Source organism: Chrysochloris asiatica, unplaced genomic scaffold (assembly GCF_000296735.1).
Source record: "Chrysochloris asiatica unplaced genomic scaffold, ChrAsi1.0 scaffold00038, whole genome shotgun sequence".
Lineage (NCBI taxonomy): Eukaryota > Metazoa > Chordata > Mammalia > Afrosoricida > Chrysochloridae > Chrysochloris > Chrysochloris asiatica.
In genome coordinates, this window is record NW_006408556.1 from 13,579,187 (window position 1) to 13,603,115 (window position 23,929).

Sequence of the window (23,929 nt, forward strand, 5' to 3'; positions counted from 1 at the left end):
AGCAGAAAGCCTTATCTTTCTCCCACGGAACAGCTGGTAGTTTCGAACTGCTGACCTTGCTTTGTACGTGTACTGATATATGTAAATTAGACTTATGAAAAACATTTTTGTTGTTATAACTAACTATAGGGATATTTTTATAAAACATGATAAATTTCTGCTGAATCACTGCACAAAAACTGTAGACATTTTGGCATCACCCCTTCTGACACTATCACCCTATGTGGTCCGTACCCCCAACCCCCTAGTGATGACAATACATTCTAGTTCCTTCTGATTACTTCAAAGAGTTTAGATTGATCCTGGTTCCTCTCTCAAAATTCTCAACAAACTTCTCTTAAATTAGCCCCCAAAAATGTCCTTGGAGAAGGACCTGGCCTGGGTTAAAGAAGATAGAAAACTGAAACCCCAGCCTTGTGCTCTGTGTTTCTGGTAAGATTAGATCATGTTGTTGTTAAGAGCTGTCAAGTAGGTTCCCACTCCTAGGGCCCCTGAATAGGGTTTCCGGGGAGCAGCTGGTGGGTTTGAACTGCTGACCTTGTGGTTAGCAGTCCAGTGCTTATCCTACAGTACCATACCAGGACTCCAGATTAGATTATGAAGGTTAGTTATAGAATGATTTGGGATAAAGAATAGGAGAGGAGGGGGCAGTAGGTCAGCCCACCACCAAAGTAGAGTGGAAAGGGGGTATTACAGAGTACATGGTCAGGGTCTTCAAAAGAAGACAGACATTCCAAGATTCAGGGGGAAAAATGGAAGGAAATTCTCTCAAAGATTCCTTTTTAAATGGAAAAAAAGCACCCAAAATAGAGAGAGAAATGGCTGGAGGTCCTAACTCAGAAAGCTGATAATCCTGCTCCTCTGTCATCACTGACACAGGCTAGAAGTCCAGACCTTTGGCCCTCTCACCTCTTCCCATCACTCTGCTGACTGATGTCCTGGCCTGCAGGCTCAGTCCCTCTAGCCTGCCCTGCATGTCTCACAGTGATCTTTCTAATAAGACCCAAGGCTGACTTAACACTATTCCCCCATATCTCTCCTCACTCCACACCCTTCAGTGACTCCCCCTATAACTACAGGGTCAACACCAAGTTTCCATCATTGACACAAGTGATCACTGCCCAATCCCTACTTACCTCTCCAGCCTCATCACCTGTAAACTCTCACTGAGAACTAACTTGGTATGTGTTGGGCCTCAAGCTGGATACTGGAGACCCAAGATAAACAAGGCTCATGCCCTGTTGTAATCTAGACAAGCAATGGCATGGAACCCAGTTTGGGGTGTTCACGGAAGGCCTCTGGAGGAAGAAGTGGAAGTAAACCAGGTGAAAGGCCAGAGAGGGCATTCTATGCAGAGGAAAATAGAGCAAAATTTAAAAGCAGCACTATCTAACAACGCTCTTGTTGTTGTTGTTGTTGTTAAGTGCTGTCGAGTCGGTTCCGACCCATAGCGACCCTGTATAGGGTTTCCGAGGAGCAGCTGGTGAGCTTGAACCGCCGACCTTGCAGTTCAAACAGCTTTGCAGTCTGGCGCATTAGCCCACAGCGCCACACCAGGACTCCTAAATGTTAGCATCAATAGCCATTGTTGTTGTTAAGTGCCATCGAGTCGGTTCCGACCCATAGTGACCCTGTACAGGGTTTCCAAGGCTGCAAATCTTTACGGGAGCAGAAAGCCTCATCTTTCTCCCGTGGAGCAGCTGGTAGTTTCGAACTGCTGACCTTGCGGTTCGCAGCCCAATTCGTAACCACTACGCTACCAGAGCTCCATAAATGTTCTAAATTTATGCTATCCTATATGGTAGCCTAGTGTATTGCTGTAGGATAAGCACTGGACCATAAGGTCAGTTTGAAATGCAAGATCAGCAGTTCAAATACACCAGTCGATCCTCGAAAATCCTACACTAGGGTCGCTATGAGTCAGAACAGACTCAACAACAGGACAACAACAGTCACATGTGGCCGCTGAGCATTTGGCATGTGGCTTGTACAAACGGGGCTGATTTTTTTTTTTTTTCAATTAACTGAAACTTAAATTGTAACTATCATATTAAATAAGCACAGTTCTAGAGCATTAAACTAAAGGTGATAGAAAGTGAAGTTAGACGGTGTTCTAGATTGAATTGTATCCCCAAAAAAGACATGTTGAAGTCCTAGTCTAACTCTGAATGTGATGATCTTGTTTGGAAATTAGGGTCTTTGAAGATGTTATCAGTTACATGAGGTCATACTGGAGTATGATGGGTCCTAATCCATATAAGTGTTCTATAAAAGAGACAAAGAAAACCTAGGGAATGAGTGGGAAGATGGTCATGTGAAGATGGAGGCAAGAGACTAGGATAATCTACAAGCTAAGGAATGCTACAGAATGGCAAGGGTCACAGACTGTCATCACAAGGAGAGAGAGATGGGACAGTCTCTATCAGAGACTTCATAAAGAATCAGCACGGTCAACACCCTTGATTTCAGACTTTGAGCCTCTAGAACTGTGAGCAAATTTCTGTTCTTATATGTCATCCAATTTCTGGTACTTTGTCATGGTAGCCATAGGAAGCTATTACAGATTGATAAGCCTTGAAGTTGAACATGATGCTTCAGCTGTTGAGGTTCGCTGCCACCATCGAGTTGACCCCAACTCATGTGAACCCCAAGTACTATGAAATATGCCCATCCCCATAACTGCTGGTGAACTGGACCATTGTAATCAGACCAGCCATATGTAATTTCATATACTTTCCACTCTTATCTGTTGTCCTCTTCCCCCCTGTCTAACTGACAAACACTGCTGAATCCATACAACTCCACCAATCTCATACCTCCCTCCAAAGAATTCCCTGGCTATTCTAGAGAATTTTTCTTACCTACTACTTGTAAATTTTTGTCTTTTCTAGGAAAATTTTTGCGTATACTGTTTATATGTTCACACGACAGTCCTCCATTTGACCCTAAATTCCTTGTCTTATTTGTCATGGTATTTCCAGCCATTAGTACAACCCTAGCATATGGCAGGAACCCAATAAATGATTGAGCAATAAATTTTCAGCCAAGTTATTGCATGCTGACAGTGATGGAATGAGGGGTACGCACTTCATCTAACAAGGGTGTGAGACACTAATCTAGATCTTCCCTAGAATGACAGCTCTGTCCCAGAACTCAGGAAAGGTTCCTCTTAAACATCTATGCATAACTGTTAATAGTAGGCCTTTTGTGGGTGGCTCTATTTTGCCAATGGTTCTTAGAATCTAGAGGCCCATACAGAGCAAATGGCAAGCCATGTTTTTAAAGGCAGCATATCCTAATGGTCGAGAACTAGCCTTTGGAATTAGCGTTAGGTTTGGATACCAGCTTTATAATTTAGCACCTTCGTGCTCTTAATCAAGTTGCTGAAATTCACTTAGCTTCAGTTTCTGCAAGTGTAAAGTGAACTTCATTATCTGCCTCTAACAGTTATACTGAAATACTCAGCATAACCAGGCACCTAATAAGCTCTCTAGAAATAGCTACTATTAACACCATTTGGAACCCTAATTCTGAGCTACCCCATGGCCTTTGCAAACTCCTGAGCTCCTAAATAAGATTCTTCTCAGTGCTCTCTAGATGGGAGGAATATAATCCAATCTCTGACTCACATCGTGTTACCAAAATTCTCCTCGAGTTCCCAAGAGAAATTTTATTTTAATTCCCTCTAAATTTAAAATTTAAACAGTCCTTAAATCACTTTGGGGGTGGCAGGGGTAAGGAAGGAGACCATGAAATCCAACAAGCAGCTTGAAAAAAGGTTACAAACTGATTGAAGAAAGAAAGGAGAAGGCAGCTGGAGGGGGTGAGAAGGGGGGATGGAGACAATCCCCTGAGTTTCTGCTATTATTGAATACCCCAACTCTCAAAGCAGCCAGGCTGCCCCCTCCTCCACATGGGCTAAGCTCTGTTAATGAGAACGCGGAGTTCTGCCTACATTACCACAATAATGATTTCCCTGTTGCATTTTTACATGCCTGCCGCTTTATCATCACAGAAGTAGACATATATTTTCAATAAATCCCTCCTCTCCTTCCCCCTCCCCAACTCCAGCTCTCCCAGTCAGTGTTGTTCCCTCAGTGCACTCCCCCAACGCAATCCCAACCCTTGAGCACAATGAGTTCCACTAATCAAAACAGAAAGAAAAAGAAAAATGGAAAAATCACAGCTGCTGAAAAACAGCATTCGCTACAAGTCAGAGCCCTCCACATTTTTTTTCTGCAGGCAGCATTTACTTCTTCAAGGACACATCACCCCTCCCCTATCAGAAATCTTACGTAGAGTTGCTCAAAGGGGAAGGAGGAGGGGGTGGGTGAAGAAATCTAATATTCACTGGCTTTCCTATTTTGACTAAGCCAGCACAGACAGAAATATAGATAAGGCCTTGAATAACTGATTTAACAAAATGTCACTTATTAAAAGGCCTGGGGGATGGGAAGGCATTTGTATTGGAGAGCTCAGTTTAAACACCCTAGCAAGGCCATGACACACTAGAGGGAAGGAAACATTGCTCCAGTCTGGTCTCCATTAGTGACTGCAAAAACTGACTCTGGTGGCGCAGGGTGGTTTGGATTTCTCCCTCCAATAAAACCAGTGGGGAGCAAACTGGAGGTAAGAAAACAAAAAGCTCAAACAGTGCTGACTCATGAATAAGTAAGCAGTTCTAGAGCCGTGTGCTAGAAACTAGGGGTACAAATGTGAGCCTTGGTCTAGTTCTGTCCTCCACCGTCTCCCAGTCTAGAGGTGTGACAACAGCAGCCCTCTGAACCAAGGGCTCCAGAAACTCAAGGTCAATCCTGGAAGCCCACCGTGTAGCCTGGCACAGGGCCAGGTACACAGAACACTCAAGTACCTTAAGGAATGAGCATCTGCACAGTGAACTCGTTTGAATTCCTTACTGACTTCGAAAGAAGCTGGGGATCTTTGAAAAGAAAACCAAAACCAAATGAAACCCACTGGTATCAAGTGGATCCTGACTCATAGTCACCCCATAGGACAGGGTATAAGGTTTTGGAGACTAAATCTTTACAGGAGCAGATGGCCTCAACTTTCTCCCACAGAGCAGCTGGTAAGTCTGAACCTGGGACCTTGCAGTTAGCAGCCCAACAATTAACCAACTATGCCACCAGGGAAGGTTCTTTCATGTCTTTTCCTATCGTGGCTCCCCCTGAAAGCGCCCATGCTCTTGAGTATTCACCCATTAAAAGAAGAAAAGCGAACAAGCCTTAATACTTCAGAATCAGCTTCATTACTGGTACCCTTGAGTTGAATTTTCAGGGAGGTTGGTATCTCCCATTGTACTGACAACAGAAGGAACTCAAAGGGCATTCCTATAAAACTCCTTGGGCATCAACACCACTTTTTGTTTTGTTTTTTAATCTCCTTTCAAAGGAATTAGATTAGGAAAGGCATCCCAAGGACCAAGAAGAGCCTCAGAGTAGTCTCTGTTGAGACAAAGACCCCTAGGAATCCTCAAGGATTCTTTTCAAGGCAGCAAACTGCTTAGGGCTCAGTTATGTCCAAAGCTAGATTTAAAGGCTGCACCACCTAGAAACTGAGATCCAGCTGCCCAGGTTTCTGACAGTGAGAAGTGCCAAAAAAGGGATGGGGCTCAGAGTAGGAGGTTAATGGGGAATTTCTCCCTTAATTTAAGTCAAGAATAGGTTTTACAGTGATGCCAGAGATGGAGGCAGAGACAATGACGTGGAGAGATGAAGCGGCTGGGAACTCTAGACCCAGAGAGGGAGAGGGGCTGTGTGCTGATGACCAGGGGGCAGGCTTGTAGTCTATATCCTTTGGTTGGTTGGTGATGCATGGAGGGGATTGTAACCATGGCAATGAAATGAGATATACGATAGGAAGAATGTAAAGCTAATGTTCTCCCATGTAAACTATCACATAATTCACAATAAAGCAGTTAAAAAAAAAAGAAAAGGTTTTAGTTAGGAGGCATCCTTATAGTTGTGTACTCCAGAATGATGGAATTAAACGATTCAATGTTTTTAAAAATGTAATCCCAAAACACACTTAAGGCATCTTGAGTATTTCCAAGTAAAATCACTGGGTTGTTAAGTTCAAAATTCCAACTGATCTGAGTTCCCAAAATAACTTGCATACATTCTGATCACATTCTTAATACTGCACGGCATTATCTATTTGGAAGTACACAAAATTTGAAGACTATTCAAATTCTACCATTAAGCCAGGGCTTTGGATTCTGGCTGGACATGTGACTCGCTTATTTTCATTTTTTTACTTCTTGAGCTTCAGTTTCCTCAACTGTAAAGTGAAAGTAATATCTACCTCCTAGGGTTGTTGACAGACGTAAATGAAATAAGACATGCCAAAGAGACTTCGGGACTGGAAAATACTATAGGTAAACATTTGATGACATCCATTTCCTCTCTCTCTCTCTGATTTTTCATTGATTATTTCCTCCTCAGAGGAAATTTGGTCTCTATGAAACCCAACTGATATCAATTCTACAGATCTTTCAAAACTGACAACTTGTGTTTATCATACAAATACAGGAAGAAGTCCCATTATCCAAAATTGTGGCAAAATCTCCCTAACTGCTAACTGAGTGCTGAGTCCAAAGAAGTTAATTCTATTAGTCTGTCGATTTTTGTATACGCTTCAAGTTTTTGTTATTTTTCGTAATAAAGAAGATTATATTAAAATAAATACGTAAAGCCTCACCATCTTAGGCAGAAGTCAGGAAAGCGCACTGGATGTCCTTTGAAACTGGAAATGACTTTTCAGCAGGCCCAGGTGTGGCACTGTAGGAAAAGCACTGGACTGCTAACTGCAAGGTTAGCGGTTCAAACCCACCAGCCACTCCTTGGAAACCCTATTCCCGGTCACTATGGTCAGAGAAAAAGAAGACCTCCAGCGAGATGGATTGGCAAAATGGCAGCATCAATACGCTCAAGCGTGGCAACAATTATGAGGTTGGACCAGGACGGGGCAGTGTTTCGTTCTGTTGGGCATAGGGTTGCTATGAGTCGGTACCGACTAGATGGCACCTAACAACAACAACAAATGAGTCAGAACCAACTCTATAACACTTAACAACAACAACAAACTTAGGAACCCAAGTGGTACATCAGTTAAGTGCTGGACTATTAACCCACCTAGCTCTGGTAGTGTAGTAGTTACGAATCCAGCTGCAAACCACAAGGTCAGCAGTTTGAAACTACCAGCTGTTCTGCAGGAGAAAGATAAGGCTTTCTACTCCCGTAAAGATTTGCAGCCTTGGAAACCCTGTACAGGGTCGTTATGAGTCAGAACTGACTCCACGGCTGATAACAACAACAGCAAATCCAAGGGACAATTCTACCCAGTCACATGGGGTTGTATAGAGTCAGACTCAATGGTACATAACAATAACAACAAAGCTTTATAGAGCTGGTGTGACCAGTAATGCGCTTCACTGCTAACCAAACAGTTGGAGGTTCGAGATCACCCAGAGGCACAACTCAGAAGAAAAGCCCAGCAATCTACTTCTGAAAAACAGCCGCTGAAAAGACCCTATGGAGCATAGTTCTACTCAACACACATGGGGTTGCCAGGAATTAGAATGAACACAATTGCATCGGTTAGCTTTATAGAACAGTCCTCATTTTCAAAACAAATGATGATGTAAATGCAGACTCCTAAAACTATCAGATCATAGCCAGGTTTCTTAGGTAGGTTAAAGGTTCCCTCGAACCCAGTCCACACAATTCTGGGAGGAGGAGCACACAAATCAAGTTCATTTGGCCCTTTGTGTGGGCAGATCTCAAATTGTGAATTACGGAATCAGAGTCTGACTGTGTATTTTGAACCTAGATGAACTAGCAATTTCAGTCACTATATTTTATACCATTTCTTCTGTAACAAGCAATTTCACTCAAGGGACCATAAAGGACTTGAAAACCCCAAATGGGAATTGGTTACAAGGATGGAACAGCAAGAGAGTGGACATGGTGGACAGAGTATTCGTAGCAGCTTTGGGAAGTTCAGGGAATGTTTTCATTGGATGTCAGGTTTTATGTCTATAAAGGGGTGTGACTGAAGATCACCCCACTACTGCCTGTGTCCCTCTGCCTCTTACAGTTTACATAGCACTTTCTGTACATTCTCTGATTTAATCCTCACAACAATGCTAGGAGGATGGAAGACAGATGGCATCACTCTCTTTTTTATAGAGAAAGGCTTGGAGGCTGACTTGTCCAGAGTCTTCAAGCTGAGCTGGACCCCATCCCAGGTCTCCTGACTCTTCCTCCCCTAGAGTCTCTCCACCCACCCACCTCCCAAGCAGACCCCACAACTGGGGGCCACCAAGGCTGATGTGTGGGGTATTTTTATGAAGGATAGCTTGAAAGAGGGACAACCCTTTGCCAATTTTTTCTTGGAGTTTCTTGCTCTAAAGCATATATGATGGAGTCCTGGTGTGTCGCTGTGAGCTAATGTGTCAGACTGCAAAGTCATTTGAACTGCAAGGTCAGTGGTTCAAGCTCACCAGCTGCTCCTTGGAAACCCTATACAGGGTCGCTATGGGTCAGAATCGACTCAATGGTACTTACCAACAACAACAATGAACTTTTGAAAAGGATTGAGAAAAACATATCACAGGAGCCTTTTTCCAATCATAGTTTTCAAATCAATCTACACTGAGGCCCAAATTACTTTAACTGAAGATCCTTTTCCCCAAGTGAAAGAATCCACTCTTTGCTCCGTAACGCAGTCAAATGTTCCCCCTCAAAATGCAGTGCAATCTCTGATGCTGTCAGAACCCTGGCAGTCTCCGTCTGGTGTCAAGTTATGGGTCCAGTTGACACTGGCCTAAAGAGGCAGAACAGCTGGTGGCCCTGGGGGCAAGTCTCCCTTGACTGCCCAATCACCTACATAATTTACAGCCCCACCATACACAAACACAGAACTTTCCCTCTTTGCACACATCTTTCTAGTTCCTACTCTATTTTCCTGCCTGCCTATGCCAAAAAGTTGTCTACAAGTTATTCCCAGTTTCTTGTCTCACACTCCCCTTCCAACCATCTAGTCTTGCTCCCACCCCATCCATCATTCAATGTCTCCAATGGCTTCCATTTTACCAAATCCAATGGGGACCTTTCTGTTCTTACCTTATCAACCTCACTCTCATTGGTTGTACGGTTTTATAGAGTTTGAATCTGTAACTTGAAACCATATTGATCGAGGCCAACACATGTACGCTCACACAAACTTCATACTGCACTTTCTCCTCTCTGCAGGCTACTTAGTGGATCTCATCCAGTCTCGTGGCTTTAAACAGCTCTACGCTGATGGCTCCCACACGTCTCCATTGCCTGGCACGGGAATGCTATAATCAGACCCCACAACTGGGGGACACCAAGGCTATGGACTTGGCATCTCCACTTTGAAGTCTCCCAGCATCTCAAAGTTAGTGGTGGTGGTGTGCTGTGGAGTCAGTTCCAACTCCTAGCAACCCTGCACAGGGTTCCCAAGGCTGTAAATCTTTATGGGAGCAGAAAGCCTCATCTTTCTCCTGTGGAAAGGCTGGTAGTTTCGAACTGCAGACCTTGAGGTTAGCAGCCAGACTCGTAACCAGCACACTACCAGAGCTCCTTTGTTGTTGTTAAGTGCTGTTGAGTTGGTTCCAACCCATAGAAACCCTGTATCAGGTTTCCGAGGAGCAGCTGGTGAACTTGAACCGCCGGTCTTGAAGTTCAAACTGACTTTGCAGTCCAGCACATTAATCCACAGCGCCACAACTAGAACTCCAGAGCTCCTTGGTTGTTGTTGTTATGTGACATGGAGTCGGTTCCGACTCATAGTGACCCTGTACAGGGTTTCCAAGGCTGTAAATCTTTATGGGAGCAGAAAGCCTCATCTTTCTCCCACAGAATGGCTGGTAGTTTCAAACTGCTGACCGTGAGGTTAGCAGCCCGATTTGTAACCACTACGCTACCAGAGCGCCTTTTAGGGCTCCTTTAGTGGTACTCAAAACAGAAGTATCTTGGTTCTGCCCCCCTTCCTTCCTAATCTTCATCCCAGCAAATAGTACCACCCAAGCGCTCATGCCAGAAAGCTCAACGTCATTCTAGATGATCTCTCCCCTCCTCCCCACCCTTCACCAAATAAATCATCAAGTCTGGTCTATTCTGACTCTAATATGCATCTCACTCCCACTTTCTCCTCTCCATTCACCTCCTGTTACATCTTCATCTGGCTTGCTGCAACAGCCTTTTGACAGTGCTCCTCAATTGTACATCTGCCACCAATGCAATCCTGCTTTCAACATGAGTTAAGGCATGTCACTTCCCACTCCAGACTTTCTAGGATCCCCATTACACTTCCTATAAAAGCCTTATCTTGCCAAGGCCCACAAAGCCCTACAAGATTATCTCAGGCTGCCTTCCCTTCCAGCCCCCTTGTCCAGCTTGTGCCCCTTTTTGTTGGTGCTGTTAAATTGACTCCAATTCCGGACAACCCTTGTGTACAAAGTAGAACTACTCCAGGGAGGTTTTGAGGCTGTGACCTTTCAGAAGCTGTGACCTTTCACAGACACCAGGACTATCTCCCAAGGTGTTTCGAGGTGGGTTTGAACTGCCAAACTTTTGGTTAAGAGTCCAGCACTGAAACCATTTGCACCACTCAGGGACTCCCTGTACCTCTTTTTGGTTCCCCTAAAAGCTAAAGTCCTTCCACACAGGCTCTCTTCTGCCTGGTGCTATTGTTGTCCACCATCCCTAATCCTCAGAGAGGCCTTTCCAGGCCACTCTGGTAAGTAAGTGCAGGCCACCGTTCCCCGTGGTTTGGACAGAGCATTTATCATATCTTGTCATGCATGTTTCTTTCCAAGTCTGTCTCCTTCTGGACTGTAAGCTAGAAGATGGAAGGGCTGCAGAGGAGGAGTAGATACCAATTAACAGTTGCTGTTAATCCCAACTCAGGGCTACCCCATGTGTGTCCAAGTAGAAACTATACTCCATCGGGTTTTTAATGGCTTTGATCTTTGAAAAAGAGCCTTGGTGATATCCTAGTTAATAGCTCAGTTGCTAACCAGAAAGTCAGTGGTTCAAACCTATCAGCAGCTCCATGGGAGAAAGAGTACAACCTGGGAAAACCTTTGGGGCAATGCTACTCGGTCCTATAGGGTTGTGATGAGTTGGAACTGACTTGACAGCAACAGATTTGTTTGTTTTATTCTTCTGGAAGTAAATCAAGACTTTCTTCCCAGGAGCCTCTGGGTGGATGGATTCACACTGCCAAGCTGAACACGTAAATGCATCATCCAGGGACTTCAAGGGAGATGACTATGTTTTTAATGATCAATGTATTCTCAGAGCCTACCACTGTACCTGGCAAAGAGTAGGTGTGAAATAAATATGAATGAATAAATCAGGGTTGCTTAAGGTCTGAAAACTAACTGCTGCCTAGTTCAAGCCCAGGGTTATCATTGCTCTTTTCTTCCTTCCTCTCCTAAAAAATTTAATTTAATTAAATTAATGTCGCTGTACAACGTCCCAACAGCTTAGTATATCCCATCCCATCCCCAGCCTATAGTCTTCCATGAGGAAAAGCAAAAATCATCTGTTTCCTCTGTTGTTGTGGTTGTTAAGTGCCAACAAGTTGGTTCCGACTCATAGCAACCCTGTACAGGGTTTCCGAGGAACAGCTGGTGAGCTTGAACCACCAGCCTTACAGTTCAAACCAACCTTGCAGTCCAGTGCATTATCCACAGCGCCAAACCAGGGCTCCATTTCCTTAGTAAGCCCAAATTAAACAAAAGACCCCATTTTGTCTTTTAATCTATCTTGAGAATTTAAGAATTCTTTGAAAATATCACAGGGCTTTTGTTGTATATGTTCTTTACCCCAGAAGAAAAGAATTATTTAGCTATGTGTCAAGCTTTTGCAACTAAGACTATGATGTAGTTGCTAGTTGCCATCAAGTGGCTCCAGCTCAAAGAGATCTAATGCATAACAAAACGAAACCCTGCCTCATCCTGAGCCATCTTCACATGTTTGAGCCCACTTTTGTGGCTTATGTTGTTGTTGTTGTTAAGTGCCATGGAGTCAGTTCCGGCCCATAGCGACCCTGAACAAGGTTTCTGAGGCTGTAAATCTTTATGGGAGCAGAACACCTCATCTTTAATCATTCTGGATTATACAATTCCTTAAATACATCACAGGCCCCTAGTTGAAAAGCACGGCAGTAACAAGAATCCTGTTTCCTTGTCTCTCCTTCCCCACAAATCAACTATGCTTCAGCTTCCCCTACATTTGATTGGTTTCCCTCCAACATGCAAATTCAAAAATGTCATTATGCCACAACATCCCAGCTGATTCCAATCCTCCCCTCTCCTCCCTCAGCTACACAGTTTTATGAGGTCAGAAATCAAATGAACTGAATTCCAATGCCTTTAGAGCAGGACAATCAGCACCGCTTATACCTCCCGGGTTAATCTAAGCCATGTGTCTGGATCCTTACTTTTCATGTCAGGGTTCAAAGTCAATAAAAACATCAGGAGCTTTCCCAAAAATGGCCACAGTGAAACACGATATTCCAGAAGTGACAGTAATAAAATATCATTGCTATGAATAGTAATGAACAGTATCACAAAGATAAACCAAATCCCAATTACCCACACAGGAATTCTTCACAGAAAGTGGGTTAAAGCCACACTGGGCTTTCTGGTCTCCCATGCTTCTTGAATGCTACTTCCTTCTGCTGCCTTGGAATGACAGCTTAATCAACCTTAGACTTGACCAAAACATAATCTAACAGGTAAACCAATTGGCTGGAGGAGACCCTTCCAAGATGAACAGAAATTTTTGAAATTTCTGAGATTAAATGTTCCAGTCTCTAATAGCACATACAATTGGGAATCCATCAACACATTTTCCCCCCAAGACTAAGACCGTCTTTTATATGTATTTTATTGCATTTGACAGTCAAGGTTACCAGGTTACTCAAGGTCCTCTTTGGAATGCCATCATACAAATCCACTCTCTCCATGAGAAGACAGAAACAGAAGTTAATCAACCCATCAAATCCATGAAGCAATTTGGCCGTTGGCCCAGGAAGAGACTCTTGAGACCTCTCTCCTCAGTCAGAGAGTCACAGAATTTCAGAGTTAGACGGGAACTTGCAAATGAAACCAAGGATTTAAAAAAAAAGAAAGAACAATCTCTAGCCCAGAATGGCTGTAAACCAGTACCCTCTCCTTTTCTGCTTTCTTTTCCTATGACATATTTCCCCCCTGCCTGCAGCATCAAACCACCTTAAAAGTTCTTTGCCAACTTTATAAATACTGTACCAACTTAAGCCAACTTCTGAATGAATGGAAGATCATTTTAACACTTCCTGATTTAACCAACTTTATGGAGAATTCTTATTTTTTTCCAATAAACCAGTGTTTTTTATTATTATGACCAATTTTCCCGCTAAAGAAGAAAAAGAACATTATAAATAAGCTTTGTTTTTATGACCATGCATTTTCTTATATAGCATTATATAAACAGAAAAAAATATTGTCCCCTCTTATACAATTAAAGCTCCAAACTCAGCAAAAAACACAAGCCCACACAGGTTAAAGACGGCAAAACTGAGTACTTTCCACACAGTTCATAGAACAACTGTTTTCACAGCAAGCTCACATAAATGCTATGTGATATTAACACATGCCTGCTATGTGGAAGTCTGCTTCCAAGCTGTGAAAAGACCCGTGTTTACTGTGAAACCTGTAAAATTCATCTTTGCAGAACCTATAGGGCAGAAAAGAAGCACTTTTTTTTGAGATGTCAAGCTGGTTTCTACACAATCCTTTGGCAAAAATGGACATGTTTCAAAGGGCGGGGCTCAAAGAGGTGTGTCACTCCGGGTATCAATTCCTATAAATCAAATCCTGACAATACCCACAATGTTTTCTGTTTCTTTTTTTTTTTTTTTTTTAAAGGAGTGAATTATGATTCATGAGCCTTCAAATCTTTATTACAAGAACATTCTCTGTAGAAAAGGGGGAGAAAAGCTCCTGTGTCTTGATTAATGGCCAAAGGAAAACAATAAAATAAATCTCATAAATATAAGGGAAACCTGAATAAATGCTAGTGGCTTCGAGGTTAGACATGTGGCTCCAAACAATAAGCACTAGACTGCAAGCCACAGAGTTGGCAGTTCGAGCTCACCAGCCGCTCCGGGGCGAGAAAGATGAGGCTTTCTGCTCAGGCAAAGACTTAAAGGCTGGGAAACCCTATACAAGGTCACTAAGAGTCAGAACTGATTCAACAGCACTTAACAAAAGCAACAACATAAAGATTTTGTTTACCCTACCAGCATATATAAGGAGCTCTGGTAGCGTAGTGGTTACGAATCGGGCTGCGAACCTTAGGGTCAGTGGTTCGAAACTACCAGCCGCTCCGCGGGAGAAAGATGAGGCTTTCTACTCCCGTAAAGATTTACACCCTCGGAAACCCTGTACAGGGTCGCTATGGGTCGGACCCGACTCGATGGCACTTAACAACAACAACAATGCTTGGTTAGGAACATTTGATCAGTGGAAAAATGTTTATTTTCAACTAAATCAACTTTCAAACTGTGGAATATCAAACCCTCAATCTGAAGAACTGATGGAGGTGGGGGAGCACTGTTCATTAACAGCATGTAGGGATATTTTGGGCTTTTTAAACTAATTTTTTTATAACCGATAGACCTCAGAACTTTGAAAAGCTTCACCAACTTTGGTTGACCCTGCTGCTTTGCGTTTACTCCCTACCATCTCTGGGTTACACCCTCCAACCCTCCAAGCAAAGTTAAAATTCCCAGTACCATTAAAGGTGGGTACCTGAAAGACAGGACTCACAATCCATCTGCAGATATTGGCAGGCTAGGATCAGGAAAGATGAGGAAAGGCGAGGCAGGTTAACTAGTTAAGTGCTGAGTATTATCCTTTCAGTGGTCATTAAAGCCACATTTTTCATCACCAGACTCTTGACGCAGAAGGCTGGTACCAAATGGACAATTTAAAACTCCTTTTTAAAGCACTCTTTCGTGGCTTGCAGAAAAGTGCACTCGCACCCGGCTTTCAGGTGGCATTTTTAAAAGAACTCTTCAGCCATCATCCTTGATCCGTCATTCCTAAGCATGACTTCCATGTACTTCACAAGCACAGTCCAGGCCACGCTGCTAGCAACCCGCTTCAACACGTTCACTTGCCAAAGCTGAGTCTAGTGTGGGATGAGTATCCCCAAAGCTGACTCTACCAGGCCGGTTGAAGGCACTCGGAGAAACAAGAAGGCGTTTTCTTTTAACCTAAGGATGGCACGCGCACATGCTACCGCCCAGCGCTGGCCAGAGGCTGCCAGCCAGGTGCTCTGGGCCTCTGCCGGTGAGTGGGTGTTTCTTTTCTTTTCTCTTTAAATATCTATTTCTTCAGACCACCAAGAGTAACTTCCCAGTCTCCCAGACTGAAGTTAAGGATTGAAGGGGTTTATCTCCTACACACTCCTTTTCTCCCATCTGGGTGGCCACACTAACTTCTGGGGGGTACCCAGCCCCCACAGAGCCCGCAGGCGCAAATACATACACATATGCATCATGTCAAAAAAAAAAAAAAAAAAAAAGGCACATCTCCTGGGTCCTGCGGTTTCTTGACTGGAAGAATGAAGGCTTTATAACATCACAGCCTTCAATTGCAAAACCCACCACCACCACCCTACAAGCGGGGGCTGCCAACGATAGCGCCCACCTCACTCCTCCTCCGTGCTAGGATGCTGTGCAGCCTAAAGAGGAAAGAGGGAAGCTGGGAGAAGAAGGCCCTGCTTGCATACTGAAAGTAAAGAAAGGGGGGAGACTTTTCCTTCTCCGTCCCCCACTTCTTCCCTCCCCCCCTGTCTTTTCACCGAGCATCCCCCAACTAATTTTTTTTTTTTTTTAATGAAACTTAATAAGCTTCTTGCTTACCTTGGCTGTCTCTGCAACAAGTGCATGGGCAATCCGAAAAGAAGACCGGTCTCCGCTTGGGGGGGTGAGGTGGGGGGCGAGCAGATCTGATGGAGTAATTTCAATATTAATTTATGTCAGAGCCGCCTTCTCGCAGCGCTACTCACTTACAGTACTGCCCTCAGCCTGTAAACAAATATCGCTCCGCCAGGAAACATACTCCCCAGATGCAAGCCCCTCTCCCCAGCAGGGAACCTGGCCCCTCGCGATTGCCCCTCCAACACAAACGGCGGGCTCCCCTACCACCACTCCCCAGTAGAAGCTCCAGGCTTCCAAAGCACTAAACCACCACCTCCGCCACCACCCCAGCAAGAAACTTACTCGGTCCGTCTACGCCTCCACCCTCCCTTCAGGAAATCTACTCTCCATATGCATTCAGCCTCCCCGCAGGAAATCTGCTCCCCCCTCCCCCCTCCTATATGCACGCACCCCTCCCTCTCCTCCTCCCCAAGCGCCATCCCCGGCCAGAAACTTACTAGCAAGCAAGCGTGCTGGCTCTCCCGATCCTGGAAACTTACTCCCAGATATAGCGCCAGCCAACCCCCTTTCCCGGCCCTGCTCCCCTTCCTGCCCTCCGCCGCAAGCAACTCCAAACTCTCCGCATCCAGCTACTCGCCCTCCCCGGTGGAAATTTGCAGCGCCGGGTAGCGCGCGAGCACCCACCCTCCCCTTCAGGAAATTTACTCCCCATCTGCATGCACCGCCTCTCAGCCTTCGCTTAGAGAGGGAAGGGGGTGTGCTGGGGAAACAGAAATACATATGTATCTCTCGCCCCTCCCCCGGCCGCAGCCCACTCGGGGCTGAGCGGTGGTAACCTGGCCTTACCTTTTGCATTCATTTCCACCCTCGTCCCCCTTCCTTAACCCTCCCTTGCCGGTCCCCAGAGCCCCCCTTTTTTCACCCTTTACCCACCCCTAGCAACCGTTCCCAAGCTCCTCTCTGCTTTTTTTTTTTTTTTAATCCAGGATGCAAATTCCTCCCCTGTCAGCAAATCGACTGTCAAATTATTTTCTAGCAAAAGGAGAAAGGCGGGGTGGGGGTGGGGGAGCAAGAGCAAAAAAGGGGAGCGGGCGGGGAAAGGGAGGGAGAGAGACTGAGGAGGGGAGAGATATCCCTCCGCAGAGCTGGGTCCGCCAGCAGGCGGGGAAGCAGGAAGTAAGGTGTCCAGCGCCGCGGCGGGCCGGCCGGTCCTCCGCCGCGGCCCCCGCCCGCGCCGCCTGCCCCCCGGGGCGCCGCGCTGGGGATGGCGCAGGCCGGCCAGTGCATTGTTTGCAGCCTGGCTAGCTAGGCACTGCCGACTTTATTTGTGTGTTCTAAATAGATTGAGGTTGCACCTTTTGTACGCTAGTGAGCCTCAGATCGAGAATGGGGCGGGGGTCACGAGCCCCGCTGCAGCTTGGCGCGGGACCTGTCAGTCGGCCCCGAGGTGCGGACTCTGGCGTGGCCGGAAAATCGAGGCCCGGGAGACGGCGGCGTGGCCGGGAAGCTGCTCTCTAGACCAGGGCCGGTGCAAGATTGCTTCCTGCGTAGCCATCCCGGTTGTTGTACCGCGCTTTTGCAATCTAACGACGGTGGTTAGGGTTTGTTTGGGGTTTTGTTGTTTTGTTTGTTTGTTTTCTTTTAGGGGATTACAAATATAATAGGCCTAGGCGGGCTGCGGGATGATCGCCTGCGCCAGCCTCTACCGCACCCCGGCTTCCGTTGGGCTGGAGAGGAGCTGGGGCTCGGGACTGGAGAAGCGCACTTCATCCCTCCACCCCAATGGGGGCTGGGAGGGGGTGCAACAGACAGCTTTGGAAATGCAGCTCTCTGGGGAGGGGGCTCCATCTCGGCGCAGCCGGCCAGGGAAGGAGGTTGCCTAGGAGAGGGGCCTGGCGGCGGAGGGAGGGGAGGGGGCGCGGGTGCCGCCGCGGCCCGCGCTCGCCCCTCCTCGCGCGCCATGACTGTGGAACGTGGTGCCGGGGAGGAGGGACGGCCGCCGGAGGCCGCCCGGGGCTGCTCAGCATTGGTGCGGAAACCCGAGCCCGGAGTCGCTCCCTCCAGCGGTCTCCACCTCCTGCTCTGCGGGGGAAACCGCTGCACCCAAACCGAGAGCAGCTGCGAGCAGGGGGCAGGGCGCGGGTGGAAACCCGAGCCAAGAGTTCAAACCTTGCGGCGGCTAGGGGAGGACAGCTCGAAGTCCCGCGAAGGCGCGGTTGCCTGTCCATCCAGGTGCGCTTACACACCCCTGCATTTCCAGGCTTCTCTCCTAGACGAAGAAACGTGAACCAAAAATGGTTCGGCTAAACAGACCACTTAGAGCGGGTTCGAGGCAGCTCAAGACAGCGAGTATTTGCACAAGGGAACCTTAAATGATGGTTTGTTTTGTTTTGTTTTTTAGTGCGAGAAATCATTGCCCCTACCCCTACCCCACCCCCAAAGCTTGCGCGGATACTTAATCTTCTGTCGGGGTCTAAGACACTGCCCTCCACCCCCGCCCCACCACCAGTAGGGCGCTGGGTGTGGACAGGGCGGAGGAAGGCTATATGGGAGTTTAAAGCATGAGGTCATGGGTGGAGGAGGCTGCTGCCAAAAGCGGTCGAGGGTTTTTGTGTGTGCTTTTGAGGGGTAACGGTTCTCCATCTTTGGCCTACCTCCCGCTATCAGTTTTGGAGCATCTAGACGCTGGACCATTCTCCATCACGAGTTTTTGGTGGTGCTCAGTTCTTTACCGGACCCTTCTCCATTAGCAAAGAATGCCTAGGAATTGTTCACAGTGACGCGGGGAATTGAGAAAGGCCTCAGATGCGCACACACACACCCCTTCCTCAGTCCTCCGTTCTAAACGGACTGCTTCCTGTGATCACCTCCTGTCCCCCTCCGACCCTTTCTTCCCATATGGCTCTAGAAGAGTCTTGCTAAAACTCTTCATTACACGCCTTCACTGACTTCAAACCCCTCCCCATTGCTCTTAGAATAAAGCCAAGCTCTGAAGACCCTGCGTGATTTGGCCTCCACCCACACAGCTCCTCCTCCTATACTGTCAGGCTTGCTTTCTTTGTTCTGGGGAAGTGGAGGGTGGGGTTAGGGGGGGGTCCCTAACCCTTCCCCCTCCCCATCTTACTAACTGGAAGACCTTCAGGACTCACTCAGCTGCCACTGCATCCAAGAAGACTACCTGAGGATACATCCTCATCCCTAACACCCTCAGGGATGGGAATTGGGGGGGGGGGGCGGGGACGGTGAGAGAGGAAAGAAAGACCCACCCTACACCTCTGGGCGGCTCTCTGGCTGAAGGCTGGCCCCAGTGGCTGTTGTTTCACAATTTTAGGAGGAAGAGCCAAGCTTGAGCGCCCTCACTGATCTGGGGTCCGACTCCTAGGAGAGATTGTTAGGACACAACTTCAAAGCACCTTGTTTCCTGTGGAGACCTGGGGAAACCTCCGCCCCAACACCTACTCGCCCCCATCGCACACATGCACACACATACTGCAAAGAGAAGTCTTGTCATTTCAAACTCCTTTTGGAGCAGATAAGGAACTTGAAAGTCTGAAGTAAATTGTCCAAGGTCAGTTTGGAAATTCACATCCTGTCTTCATAGTTCCTAAACTAGAAGCTGGGGATGGGGGTAGGGGGGCGGAGTGGGGAGGGAAAAAAAAAGGAAGGGTTTGGGACACACGAGGTGCCTGCTATATGGATAACATTTTGGCACCTTCAGAGCACCCTATGTGCTCTTCAGAAACTGTTAAATGATGTTGAGTCGTTTTGACTCAACCCTGAATAAGGTTTCCCTGCAGAGGTTTGAACCACCGACCTTATGGTTAGCAATCTACTGTTTATCCTGCAGTGCTACACCAGGATTCCCTCTTCAAGTGGCTAGGTGTGCCAAGCACTAACTTTGGGCAAGTTACTTAATTTCCTATGGTTCTGTTTCTTTGCCTTTAAAATGGAAATGATACTATGGTTATGGTATCCACAGAATAAGGAGATTTGCTGATGTTATGGCACCCAACATGATAAGGGATAGACCAGTGAAGAAGTGCTCAGGAATTGCCCGAGGTAGGGGTGAGGGAAGATTGTGACTCTAAAGGGATGTTGTTGTTAAGTGCCATGTTGTCCATCTGACTCACAGCGACCTCTATATAGGGTTCCCGAGATTGTCTCATCTTTCTCTTGTGGAGCAGCTGGTGGACTCCCAGCTTCCGACCTTGCGCCGATCTTGTAGTTATCCTATAGCACTCCCTCTAAAGGGATAACATAAGTGTATTTTTGGTGATGATAGAAGTGCCTGTATCTTAATGATAATGATGTTTACACATAAAACTGTACACATAAATACATAAAAGTAAACCATATTGTGTGTTAATTTAAAAAAAAAAAAAGCAAAACTATACCTAGGCAGGACACGCGAATCCATCTGAAACAAAGGAAAAAACAAATAAGAGAGGGCTTCAAAAAGTTTGTGGAAAATACAATTATCTTTGGATTCCATTTTTCGATGACTTTTTGAAGCCCTCCCACCATATTCTTTAAGTCAAGCAAACAAGTAGATACAATAGCCATAAAACAACAGCAACACCTTCTATATGTAAGTAAAGTCACACGATATCAGAGTTGGTTTGCTAGTGTGGCGCTGTGGGCTAATGTGCTGGACTGCAAAGTCAGTTTATACCACAAGGTTGCTGGTTCAAGCTCACCCGTCGCTCCTTGGAAACCCTATGCAGGGTCGCTATGGGTCAGGACTGACTCCACAGCACTTAACAACAACAACACAGTCCTATACAACAATTAGAACAACAAGCTAAGTTGGAAAAACCAGGTATTGGTGCTTTCCGATATGAAGATGTTACTCTTGAAAGGTTTACTGATGGTGGTGGTGGTGCCATTATGTGCCATGGAGTAGCTTCTGACTCATAGTAACCCTGTACAGGGTTCCGAGGCTGTAAATCTTTAGGGGAGCAGAAAGCCTCATCTTTCTCCCACAGAACAGCTGGTAGAAACTTCCGGTTCACAGCCCGTTTCGTAACCACTACACTACCAGAGCTCCTTTACTGGTGGTTTGCTGTTGTTAGGGGCCATGGAGTCGGAACCGACTCATAGCGACCCTATGCACAGCAGAACGAAACACTGCCCCATCCTGGGCCAACCCCACTACTGTTGCCACACTTGAATCCTTCGATGCTGCCACTTGGCCAATCCATCTCCCTGGGGGTCTTCCTCTTTTTCTCTGACCCTTCACCTTGCCAAACATGATATCCTTCTCCAGAGACTGGTCCCTCCTGACAATATGTCCGAAGTATGAGAGACAAGGTTTGGCCATCCTGGCCTCCAAGGACCACTCTGGCTGCACTTCTTCCAAAATGGATCCATTGGTTCTTTTGGCAGCCCATGGCACTTCCAATTTTCTCCTCCAACACCATAACTCAAAAGCATCAATTCTTCTATGGTCTTCCTTATTCACTGTCCAGCTTTCACATGCATATAAGGTTATTGAAGATACCATGGCGTGGGTCAGGCGCACCTTAGTCCTGAAGCTGACATCTTTGCTCTTCAACACTTTAAAAAGGTCTTGTGTAGCAGATTTGCATAATGCAATATGTCATTTGATTTCCTGACTGCTAGTTCCATGATTGTTGATAGTTGATCCAAGAAAAATGAAGTCCTTGACAACTTCAGTCTTTTCTCCTTTGATAAGAATGTTGTTTATTGGTCCAGTGGTGAGGATTTTTGTTTTCTTTACATTGAGATGTAATCCATACCGAAGGCTGTGCTCTTTGAACTTCATCAGCAAATATTTTAAGTCCTCTTCACTTTCAGCAAACAAGGTTGTATCATCTGCCTATCGCAGGTTGTTAATGAGTCTTCCTCCAATCCTGATGCCACGTTTTTCTTCATATAACCCAGCTTCTTGGATTATTTGCTCAGCATACAGGTTGAATAAGTATGGTGAAAGAATACAACCTTGTCGTATACCTTTCTTAATTTTAAACCATTCAGTGTTCCCATGTTCTCTTCGAACAAATGCTGCTTGATCCAGGTAGGGAGGCTTTTTTCCCCTTCATCAACTAAATTTAATTTTTATTTCAGATTAGGTCTTATGGATAAGCACTGTGACCCCATTTTTCTTTAAAACAAAAACAAAATGTGTTTAAATGTTCGTAGTTGGCTACAAGTGATCTGTATTTTTTTTTCTTTTTGAAATTTCTCTTGATGAGTATTATCTTCTTAGTTACCTAGTGCTGCTGTAACAACAAAAAAATAGCACAAGAGGGTGAAATTTATTTTCTCACGGTCCAATTGGCCAGAAGAATGAATTCAGAGTGTGGCTCTAGACGGAGCTCCTTCCTTTTGGGTAGTAAGGAGCTCTGGTAGTGTAGTGGTTACGAATCGGGCTGCAAACTGCAAGGTCAGCAGTTCAAAACTACCAGCTGTTCCGCTGGAGAAAGATGAGGCTTTCTGCTCCCGTAAGGATTTACAACCTCGGAAACCCTGTACAGGGTGGCTATGAGTCGGAACTCACTGTACAGGGTAGCTATGAGTCGGAACCGACTCCACGGCACACAACAACAAGAGGTCCCTGGTGTTCCTTGAAGTCTGTCTTTACCCCAATGTATGTGTTTCTGTCTGTTGCCTATTCTGCTCTGTTTCAACTCAGAAGTAACTGGGTTTAGGACCCACCCTACTTTGGTATGGCAACATTAACATAACAAAAGAAAGCCCCTCTTTCCAAACAGGGTCATATTTACAAGTACAGGGACTATGATTTTAACACACTTCTGAGGGGCACAATTCAATCCACAACAAGCACATATGGTTCTTTATCAATGAATACGTTAAATGAACAATAAGAACTCAAATCAGTTGCTAACTAGAGTATTACCCGCACAATGTTTTTTAGAGTCTGTCTTATATCATAGATAAGAATTGGCCATATTTATCTGTTGCTGTGAGGTGTTCTTGAGTCAATTTCAACTCATAGCAACCCCATGTGACAGAGTAGAACTGCTTCATAGGGTTTTCTAGGCTGCAGTCTTTAAAGGAACAGATTGCCAGGTCGTCCTTCTGAAGAGGAGCTAGGTGGGTTTGAACCTCCAACCTTTTGATAAGCAGTTTCATCACCAGGGCTACTTGTAGTTCATCAGCTATGATATGTTGTTGCTGTTATTGTTAAGTGCCTTTGAGTTGATTCCAAGTTATAGCGACTCTGTATAGGGTTCCCAAGGATCAGCTGGTAGGTTCGAACCACAGACCTTGTAGTTAGAAGTCCAACGCTTATCCTACGGCGCCACATTAGGACTTCTCAAGCTTTTCAAAACAGTGATTTCCCTCAAATGTACCCCTCTAATCTTGTATACATTGATAGTAAAATCTTTTTTCATTCTTCAAGGAAATTGTAAAGGACAAATTCAGTTTTGTCCATTTCTGAGTAGTTAGGAAATCTGATTGGAGTAAAATTAATCAGTGATAAATACTTTTTTGAAAGTGATATGGATAATCTAAAGATGTTTAGAGGAATTGAGTGGTCAAGATTACAAGATAGCATCTTGAAGTCCCTTTGTAACAGCTTTGTAACATATGTTCTTCATATGTAAGAAGTATCAGCAAATTAAACTAAAATCCTCCATTGGAATATGTTCTATTCAGCTGCTCTTGACCAAGAACTGCAATTGTCTCAAGAGACATCAAGACACGTGGTCGGGTCCCCTCAGGGCAAACCCCCTTCCAAGTCTAAGACTCAATGGGAATACACGAGCAGACATGCGCTCTGATTGGTAACCACGCTGATCATCAATAAGGGGAAGTGAGGGAAAAACAGCAATGAAGCTGTGAGCTAAGCCCTACCATGCTCAATAAACTCCTGTGAACCCAGGTGGAGACCTGGTGACTCCTGGGCCCAGAGATGGAGGCAGAGATGATGACATGGAGAGATGGAGTGGCTAGGGAC

At 45.6% G+C, this 23,929-nt stretch overlaps 1 protein-coding gene across 1 annotated transcript in view; it reads right to left on the minus strand.

Moving 5' to 3' along the window:
- TRERF1 (transcriptional regulating factor 1) overlaps positions 1–16,054 on the minus strand; it is a 289,891-nt gene extending 273,837 nt beyond the window's left edge. The window contains exon 1 of the mRNA XM_006860460.1: positions 15,967–16,054. The gene's annotated coding sequence lies outside the window, so the exon portion shown is untranslated. The remainder of the gene's footprint in view (positions 1–15,966) is intronic.
- Between the last annotated feature and the right edge of the window lie 7,875 nt (positions 16,055–23,929).